This window comes from Vanessa cardui, chromosome 16 (assembly GCF_905220365.1).
Source record: "Vanessa cardui chromosome 16, ilVanCard2.1, whole genome shotgun sequence".
Lineage (NCBI taxonomy): Eukaryota > Metazoa > Arthropoda > Insecta > Lepidoptera > Nymphalidae > Vanessa > Vanessa cardui.
Genome location: NC_061138.1, coordinates 12,607,769 through 12,618,280, shown reverse-complemented (window position 1 = coordinate 12,618,280; position 10,512 = coordinate 12,607,769).

Sequence of the window (10,512 nt, the reverse complement as noted above, 5' to 3'; positions counted from 1 at the left end):
CACCCATAGACAATGACGCTGTAAGAGATATTAACTATTCCTTACATCGTCAATGTGCCATCAACCTTGGGAACTAAGTTGTTATGTCCCTTGTGCCTGTAGTTACACTGGCTCACTCACCCTTCTACTCCACTCCACTCACTAGAATAACTGGTGAGTGGGTGGTACCTACCAAGACGGGCTTGCACAAAACCCTACCACCAAGTAAAGTTTCACAATAAATCTCGGCAACTTAAAAGGTTTTTTTTTAACTATTATTTTTAATACAAAAACAAATATTAGTGAGGCACGAAATAATTATTAAACTAGGAAGACCATGAAGTTTGTATGTTTAAACGACAGCGATGACAGAATTAAATTATGATAGAGAAAACAAACATTACGAGAACAAGTACGGAAACGTGATCTCATTGGTTGATTTTTTAGAGTTGACTGCATATTCTGCTGTTTTATAAGCCGAAAAAAATTAGCTTGGGTTTTTATACTGCATGACTTTTTTAATATCTCTGACTCTGAATAAATATTAAACGTGTACAGTTTACCACAAAATGTATTTATTTTGGGCCTTAATTATTCAAAGATAGAAATGAAAAATAATAACTTAGCAATTACTTATATTTCTATCGAAAAGTAAAATCTACATAACGATCCGTTAGGTCTTTACATTTATTTGAATCTATACTGAAATTATAAACTTAAAAGTAACTTTGTCTGTCTGTATGTCGCTCTTTCAAAACCAAACCAATGAACCGAATTGGATGAAAATTTGTTTGAAGTAAACTTGCACCCCAAGTAAGGATACAAGGACATAGGCTAGTTTCTTCAAATCAAATCAAATCAAATCAAATCAATTTTATTCAAGTAAACTTCACAATGAAGCGTTTTTGAATCGTCAATAATCAAATACTACCACCGTTTCGGAAAGCAGCTTCTAGCGAGAAGAAACGGCAAGAAACTCGCATAGTTGCTCTTTTCAAATAAACACATTTACAATGCTGTTATTGACAGTAATTAGCGTCCTATCATGGAACCCGAGCCTAACTCCAGGCGTTTCTTTCTTCTGCCTTAAACATGAAAACCAACCCCTAAAACGCGAACGAAGCCGGTTGTCAACTACTACGTAATATAACAATTCGAAAATGATTTTATAAGGCTATTTAAATAACGTTTTTTTTAAATCGCTATTTTAATGGCCCACCCGGCACCAGTATCCGCTTTTCGCGTCGCGGATATTCGTCTGTCTGCAATCCTGTCTTATTTAGAACCATTACTACTAAACAAGAAGTCGATTAATGAAAAAAATTACGATTTTATCCATTAATTAATTTTTATATCAAAATATTGAGCCTTATTTTTGTTGGAATGAAATCGTATTACTTTTGATATGGGTGACAAAACTTTTAAATAGTTTTATTATATAAAATTTTCTGGTAAATACCTATTATAGTTTTGACTTTTTATATTAAATATGGATACACATATCAATTGCACTAAAATTATACGGAAGCCTCTTTTTTTCTCTTATGTACACTCGGGGTAAGAAAAGATTCGTCACCTTAAGATCTATTTTCGTGTGCTCAGTATGAGCGATAATCTGCTTTACCGATCGAAAATATAATAGGTTGGGGAAAAAGTTTCTTCGTATTTTATATGAAAATTCAAAAAGTTTTTTTTTATAGTTTATTTACATTTGACTAAAGTATGTAGGTGCCATTTTGTTCCATAACTTTTTGCCATCTTGTTGGTAGTGACATGATCCCATTGCTGTAAAAATTTTGGGGCTTCTGATCGAAAAACTGCGACAAGTGGTTTTGGCAGTCCTCTCGTGATGTTAACCTGACACTGCCTAAGGAATTCTGCAGAGACCGAAACAGATGAAAATCTGAAGGTGCAAGGTCAGGACTATACGGCGGATGCATTAATACCTCCCAGCCAAACTCTCGTAATTTTTGTTGAGTGGCTAAAGATGTGTGAGGTCTAGCGTTGTCATGGTGAAAAACCACACCCGTTCTGTTGATCAATTCTGGTCGCTTTCTCTCAATTTCTTGCTTCAATCTCATCAATTGTTCGCTATACAGTTCTGAATCGATGGTCCTGCCGGGCGGTAATAGCTCATAATGAATGATGCCCTTCCAATCCCACCATACACACAGCATTACCTTGTTGCGAGTTAATCCGGGTTTTGCCACAGTCTGTGAAGCTTGACCGGCCTTTGACCACGATCTTTTTCGCACGTTCTTGTCGTATGTGATCCACTTTTCATCACCAGTTATCAGCTTCTTCAAAAATGGTTCGGTTTCATTACGTCGTAATAAAGAATCACAAATGAGTACACGGTTCATTAGGTTTCTTTCAGTGAGTTCATGAGGCACCCATATATCGAGCTTTTTTGTGTACCCAGCTTTATTCAAATGAGTCAAAACCGTTTTGTGGTCAATTGCCAGTTCTTCAGCTACATCGTAACTACTAATATGCCGATCTTGCTCCACTTTTTCAAAAATGGCATCAATTTTGTCCGTAACAGGGCGAACAGAGCGAGATGCATCTTTGATATCAAAATTTCCGGCTTGAAAACCCTTAAACCAAACTTGCGCTACTCTCACAGATACTGCATTAGGTCCATAAACATCACAAATTTTTTTCGCGGCTTGAGTTGCATTTTTACCTTTTTTATAGTAAAATTTTAAGATGTATCGAATTTCTTCTTTAGATTCACTCATTTTAACAACAACAAAAGCAAATGAAAATCACACAAATTCCTAATTTGAATTTGGAAGTGCCTTCTTTAAAATTAAAACTTTTTAATGATACCATAACCAGCCAGATACAAATGGTATAGCCAAAGAGATTGTATTACAAGTTCATACATACTATATGCGAAAAGACTTTTTTCCCAACCTAATATAACACTGACAGACATACTCGTAGTTAGAAAATTCGGTAGAAAATATCATATCTAACTTATTTGTAGTGACTAATTACGCCATTAAAAAAAATCGTGTTGATATAAAACTAGACGTAGTCCAAATATGCTACACTACTTTGAACCCAGTTATCATATTATGTAAGTTTAATTTTAGATGCAATTGTCAGTGCAGTGCTTTAGTTTCGTCAGGTATAAAGAGTTTCCGACTTGATAAATTAATTAATTTGAAAACCGACGAAGGTTTTCTTACTCTACTGTACATAGAATTATTCAAGGTATAATCTGCTTTCAAATTCAAATTACAATCGACGATGATACATACATATGTATAAAGAAAGCTCAGTATCATGAGTCTAAAATAACACTTTTTGAGAAGGCACAGATTATTTCTCCAATATCACGTGCGATGGATAAGATATGGTAACTGGTACTGAACGGTACGGAGTAGAGATCCTTTCCTTATATGAATAAGTAAAGATAAATGTGTATTTTGAGTTCGAGGTGAAATCGAAAACAAGTGGTAAGTGTATCCGCTGAACAATGACCCAAAAACGAAACATAAATACTCTGTCGACACTTCTAGGCTTTGAGCCAAGTAGTGGACATGGTATTTTCTTTTATCTCGATTAAATTATTTATCTTTATTAATATTATAAATGTAAAAGTAACTCTTATCTGTCTGTCTGTAGCCTAACGATGAAATTACTGAACCAAATTTGATGAAACCAACCTAGTTTAAACTCCCAGAACTATTTTACCTAACACCTGATGACCTACACCCAAAAAGCGAGCAAAGACGCGGATAAGATGCACGCGTTCTAACCACTGGGCTAGGACTAGTCAACTATGTAAAAATATGCCTTAGATTAGTGACTAGACATAAAGCTACCGAACCAGAGGTACCCCTTAAATCAGATGTTTCAGCGTACTTCACTAGTCACCCTTGAAAGGTATTGGCCTGCGTAGCCGAAATCGTTCAGAGTAACATTAATAACATATATAAAAAATCAAATCAATTTTATTCAAGTAAACTTTACAATGTAGCGTTTTTGAATCGAATTTATTTTTGTAAAAATAAAGAACGTTTAAAAATACCTTTACATTTAATAAAAACTTGATTTTACTACTCATTATATATTTTTTAAATATTATTTGGGCCGTGAGACTCTACTGCGTTTAACAATAGCTATTGTTCCTATACGAAAACATTAAAAAAAAAAACATTCCGAAACTGAACATTTCTAAACTGATCGACGTAATCTATACATATAATAAAATTGGAGTGTCTGTTTGTAGTATTAAAATAGTTCGTTTTTACTCAAAGCATATGAAATTATACACGGTACTTATTCCAAAATAACCTTTTTTATTAATTTTTGTCTGTCTGTCTGTTTGTTCCGGCTAATCTCTGGGATCTGATTCTGACGGGACTTTCACTGGCAGATAACTGATATAGTAGGAAGTAACTTAGGCTACAATAATACTTTTTTTGTTACATTCAAAGGCGTATAATTAGTTTGTAATAATACTTATATTGCTCTATTGTTTCTCCGAGTTATTTACCGAATTAATTTCGCAGTCCAGACGAATAAATCTCACCCGACTATTAAGCTAAGCCATTTGAGTCGATAGCAAATTAAATTCATTGAGATTTCATATCACGTAGGGCCGATGAGGGTAGTTACCCGTTTGACTATTATTACTGATAGAAACTTAACTGATGTTCCATTAAAAAGGGGTGCTGTGAACGTGCCTTCTTTCAGAATATTGTTTTCAGGTATGTGGCATATGAGGTGGGTTTCATTTGAGTTACATTAAAACCTTTTTTCGTGGTACTCGTTATTGACAAAAACTTAATAAATATGTTTTACTACATAGTACATATACACGTTTTTTTTTTATTGTTAGAGAAGGCAAACGAGCAGGAGGCTCGCCTGATGGAATGTGATTTCCAACGCCCATGGAGGCTTGCAGGCGTTGTCGGTCTTTTAAGAAGAAATACCATCTTTTTTTGAAGGTTCCCAAGTCGTATGTGTTCGGCAGATCAACAGTGAAAGCAGATTCCACAGACTGATTGTGCGGAGTAGAAAATGTCGTAAAATCGCGCTATTGTGGATTTTGATTTGGATTTTTTGGATATGCATAATACCCTAATATGATAGCTATTTTCTATAATAACAAAACAACAAATTGTTTCAGTTGGAACCTACAGTTTATTTTTGCAAAGAATCTTATTATAATTTCTTCCCAACAACATAGAGCGAATAAGCACAGGGTTTTGCACCTATGTAAACCATTTTAGTCAATTAAATCTAGCAAACTCAGAACAAACGTCTTAATATGTTGTTCGGGACTAGTCCACAAATGAATTATAGGTTGGAAAGAACTATACCCAAAATGTCATTGATGGATAAAATCAGCAATAAGATATCCAAAAAAACGGGGTTACAAAGAAAAATTCCCAAATTTCCTATCCAAAAACCAAATCAACCATTATTTTTTAAATTGCCTTATATTTAAATGTATATTTGTCTTTGTTAGTTACAAACAAGTCAAACTAATATAACTTTGTAAAAATAAAAAGCATTGGGTAAATTCAACTTTAAAAGCTAAAACAAATTCCTTTTCTAACGAGTCACTTAATAATCCCCACGGATCGTTTAACGGACAGACAGAAAACGCAGAACAAGAGCAGATGGTGATTTCATTAAAGCGAGTGAATCCAGCAATTAGTTAAGAGTTTTCACAGATTCCGATTCGGAAGAAAAGAATTTTTGTTAATTGCGTTCCGTTTCACGGTTTCATACTTATTTATTTCTCTTAATTTAACATAATGGGATTGAGATGTATCATATGGACATTGTACATTTTCAGTACAATAGTCCAGTACACTGTGAAACACCATTATAGGCATTCACAACAGTACAAATAACAATGGTAAATTGATGAATACCATTCATGAATTTTCCATTTTCTCCTTAATTTGTGTTTATAATTCATTTCGTGCTCAACGCTGATGGTAAATACAGGTGTATACGCTAACATACGTTTATGTAGCTTGCCGGAATACCTTTTTTTTGCCAAATACTTCCAATTAACAACACAACACTAACACAACAAAGATGTTGTATATTATGTATACTACATTAACAGAGCATATTGAAATCTTGCTCGTCAGCTTCCCACTTCCGATTCAATATAAAAAATATATATAAATAATTATGTATAAATATCTTAATATAAATACCACATCGAAACCACTAAATCAACAGCAATTCGAAGTTTTTTCTGAAGAACGTTTTAAAACAGCAATAAAAATAATTTCTCACCGATAAAAACTATAAAAAAAAAATTGCTCGATCAACATTTATTCACCATTCAGTGTCACACCGAACGCAAACTTTGAATATAAAACTCGAATCGATACCAATAAAACAGTCGTTCAATCTCCCATAGAATGTTGGAGTTTGCTAACAAAGAGGTTTTATTTAACATTCAAGATGCGTTCACTTCTATTCGGAAGTCGGTCCCAATCAAAGTTGCGACGTAAAATAACCTAAAAGTCGGCGCCAAATTGAAGGCTGCCCAACCGTGTCACGTAAAAGACCCGACACCCGAGCTGGTTGAATAGATTATACTCATTTTTTTCATGTCTGCGGGTTTTTAAATAAAATTCTTCATATGAAATTTATCTATAGACAAGTTTTATGAAATTTCATACTTAACATATTATATCATTTTATTCGCATAGGAGTTTTTTCATTTCATTGTATATAGTATTAAACATCTTAAATCTTAGGATTAGGATGTGGTGGGATTCCGTGTGCCATCAATTTTCCTGTTGTTAGCAAATAACATCGTATCTAATTATTTTTAGTTTATATTAATTGAACTAAAAGATAATAATTTAATTTACTGTAACAATTTGACTGTATAGTTGCAACGTCTTGAATATTTCTCTAAAACTTACGAAATGTGTTTCAATGAAATAATTGAAAATTAAGACAATTGTCTATTTTTATATATAGAAATAATACAGAAAGAGCGGAATTCCATTGGCGAATCAATATGGCTAAGAAAGAACACCAATAGCGGCTAAATTAGATTGCTACATTAATAGCCAGTACAAAAAGCCCCTGAAATAAAGAGGTTCTTAAATTAGTTAATTCAATTGTTTTTTTTTTCTTTTTTACTACGCGACAATTCTAAACACGATTCGCTTAAAGCAATTGAAACAGATAATACAACTAAAATTATTTTGTTTTTTTTTTCTATTTTGTGTTTATTTGCAACTCATTCTGCCATTAAAATTTCGTAAAGTTTCAAATTTATTTGAAAGTAATTTCATAGTCACCACGCACAGGCTTTGAGAGGTCGTTGGTGTGAAATTAAAAAAATAATCAATTCAAATTTGAAATTCTTAGCAGTTGGGGTTGCTAACTTTCTCCATAACATGCAAATGGGAAAAGTTTCGTCTAATTGCCTGCAACACTGTCGCGTCTCGGCAACTTGTCCGAAACGAGTTGATTAAATTCATTTTGATGGTTTATAATATCTATTTTAGATTATCATTTGGATTACGATTATATTACTGACTAGAAGACTAAAATATCAGAGGAATATCAAAGAACATTGTTTACTGTTGTCGGTTTGTCTGGTGAAATTTTGTAAATCTTCTGAAAATTTCCTGAGCGAAACGCCAAAGAGCCTTACTAATAGGCACAAGACCTACGAGTCAAATATATTTATATATTTCTAGCTACCTGTCCCGGCTTTGCTGAGGTAGAATAAGGATCTACATATTTTACTTTTTTTGGGCCGCGTATCATCGCAGGCATACGCAAAACAACTTACCAAAGTTAATCGACAATCGGATTAATGGTTCGAGTTACAAAGAGAGCAATTATATACATATATTGTTGGAATAAACAAGCAACATCTGATGTACTTTACAGGGCGTCACGGTAGCATGCGTTAGCGATCCCGTGGCGCCCGCCAAAAGACGGAGAGGAAACCGGGGAGAACCCACTTTCCATCACGTGGGGGAAGCGGTTTTTCCAGCGGCGTGGTAAATATACAGTTATAGTTATACATGTTGCAGAATATTTGATACATCCCATTGTATTCACAGTATTCAATTCACCTGTAAATGTCCCACTGCTGCATTAGAGTTCTTGTGCGACAATAAACTGTTCTAATGCGGCTGGTTACACGCGCCATCACTTTTATCCGAAATATATTTGTTTACTTACACACTACTGCTGAGAACGAGATTAATTATTGTGCCACATATGTATATAAAACTTTAGATACAACTGTTATAAAAGCAAAAAAGCTAGTAAATAACTAGTAAGAGTACCTACTTTGTACACTATTATGTATATAAGATCAATTCTTTATTTTTATTATACAAAAATACTACAATTAACTCATATCAAAATTAGGAATAATATATGCTTTCTGTTTCATTGTAGCGTAAAACCGTAAGTAATCATTAAATATAGACTCAATTAATCACAAAAACATTCAAAAGTTGCCTGGTTTTGAACCTATAACCCACGGATAAGATTCACGTTATCAGCCACAGCTATCGGAGGTGTTGGCCTAAAATTTAGACTAATAGATAATTAGATAAAAAAATAAAAAAGTGCTATACTATTACTACTATTTGGCCGGCAGTTTTTCCGAACGACTTGGGAGCCTTCATAAAGAGAGAAAACCCATTTCTTGAAGGCCGACAACACAGGTGTGTTGTCGGCCTCAAAGGTATCGAAAACTGTTGTTACTTTCATAGTATAATGTCATACGGTATTGTGCTGTGGGGCAATGTAGCCGCTATCCATACCATATTTGTGCTACAGAAGAGGGCTATTCGCGCAATCTATAACCTAGGAACTAAAGAATCGTTAAGGAATAAATTTAAAGAAATCAAGATATTGACTGTTGCTTCTCAATATATATTCTCTAATGTTATGTATGTACGAAAAAATATTAATGATTTCATGAGAAAATGTGATACTCATAACATTGGTACAAGGAACAAACACAAACTTGTTACTCCTGTTACTCGACTGCGTAGAGTCAGTAACTCCTTTGTGGGGCAATGTATACGGTTTTACAACAGGATCCCAGAAAGCGTTCAAAGAATTAAGCGTTTAAATTTGGCAACAGAGGCACTGTTGCCAAATTAAAAAAAAATATTAAGGAACGCTTGTGTGCAAAAGGTTATTATACAATTAATGAGTTTATGATCGATAGCACACCTTGGGAATGAAACGATCGCGTCCTGGCTATTTCATCTCATATTAAATTGTTTATTTATATAATACATAAGACAAACAAAAAAAAACCCGCCGAGTTTCTTTCGCCGGTTCTTCTCAGGTCAGGGTATTTTCTTTCCGAACCGGTGGTAGTGTTTCAATTGACCATCAATAAGAAAGTTTAATACTTCTATCAATACATATAATAAAATTGTAAAAGGTCGGTGTCTGTACATGCAAGATAAATAAGAAAAACTTTGTAAGGGGAACTTTAAATAGGCAATAGAATCCAAATTAATGATTTTTAGAATTTTTGTCTGTTTGTCTGTATGTCTGTATGTCTGTTTGTCTGTACGTTTGTTCGCGCTAATCTCAAAAACGGCTTAATCTAATTGAATGCAGTTTTCACGATTTCGTTATGGTTTGCAGGGATTAACATTTAGTCTTTGTTTTGTTTCAATCGGTTCATAAATAAAAAAGTTATGTCAATCTAAAGAATTGCATCATCACATCAATCAATCTGATCAAATTAAAAATAAAACGCCACAATATTGTATTCATCCTTACCGTAATAAATTATTTTATATTCAAGTCTGTTTCAATACCTACTAATTACTTTTTGAATTACTCAAATCGGACATTCCGTTCAAAAGATATTAAACCCAAAGCGCAGCTGTTTAAATTTTTTAGTAGTTTCCGTTTGATTTTGTTAGATGGCGCTGTACCGTCAGTCACAATTCCTAAAACGCGGTGTCAAGATTTTTCTGATTAACTTTTCGAACTTCTTTTGAAGAAGTTCGAAAAGTTAATAATATTGTCCACCCTACTTTCCAAGCAGCTTGTCGGGCACGTCACTTGCTAGACAATGACCAACACTGGGATAATGCTTTGTCCGAAGCAAGTGTCAGTGATAGTCCTCAAAGATTGCGTCATTTGTTTGCAGTCATGCTGGTATTCTGTGCACTTTCAGATGCCACACAGCTGTGGCATAAATATCAAGGTAAATTATCTGAGGACTTTTTCAGGCACGCGCAGCTATTGACTGACAACCATGATAATGAAAGATTACGTGAAAGTCTTTTGAATCGTTGTTTGCTGGCTATTCAGGATATAGTTATATATATTGGGGGTAATCCTATTTTACAATATGGCATGCCTGAGCCATAACTTGATGGCGAACACATTAATAGAGATTACGCAATGGAAATAAACTATAATCATGCAGAACTGGCCGAAACTGTAGAAACATATGTCTTAAGACTATCAGCAGAACAGCGTTTAATATTCGATCGTGTATGTCGGAGTGTAGACAACGCAATAGGAGAA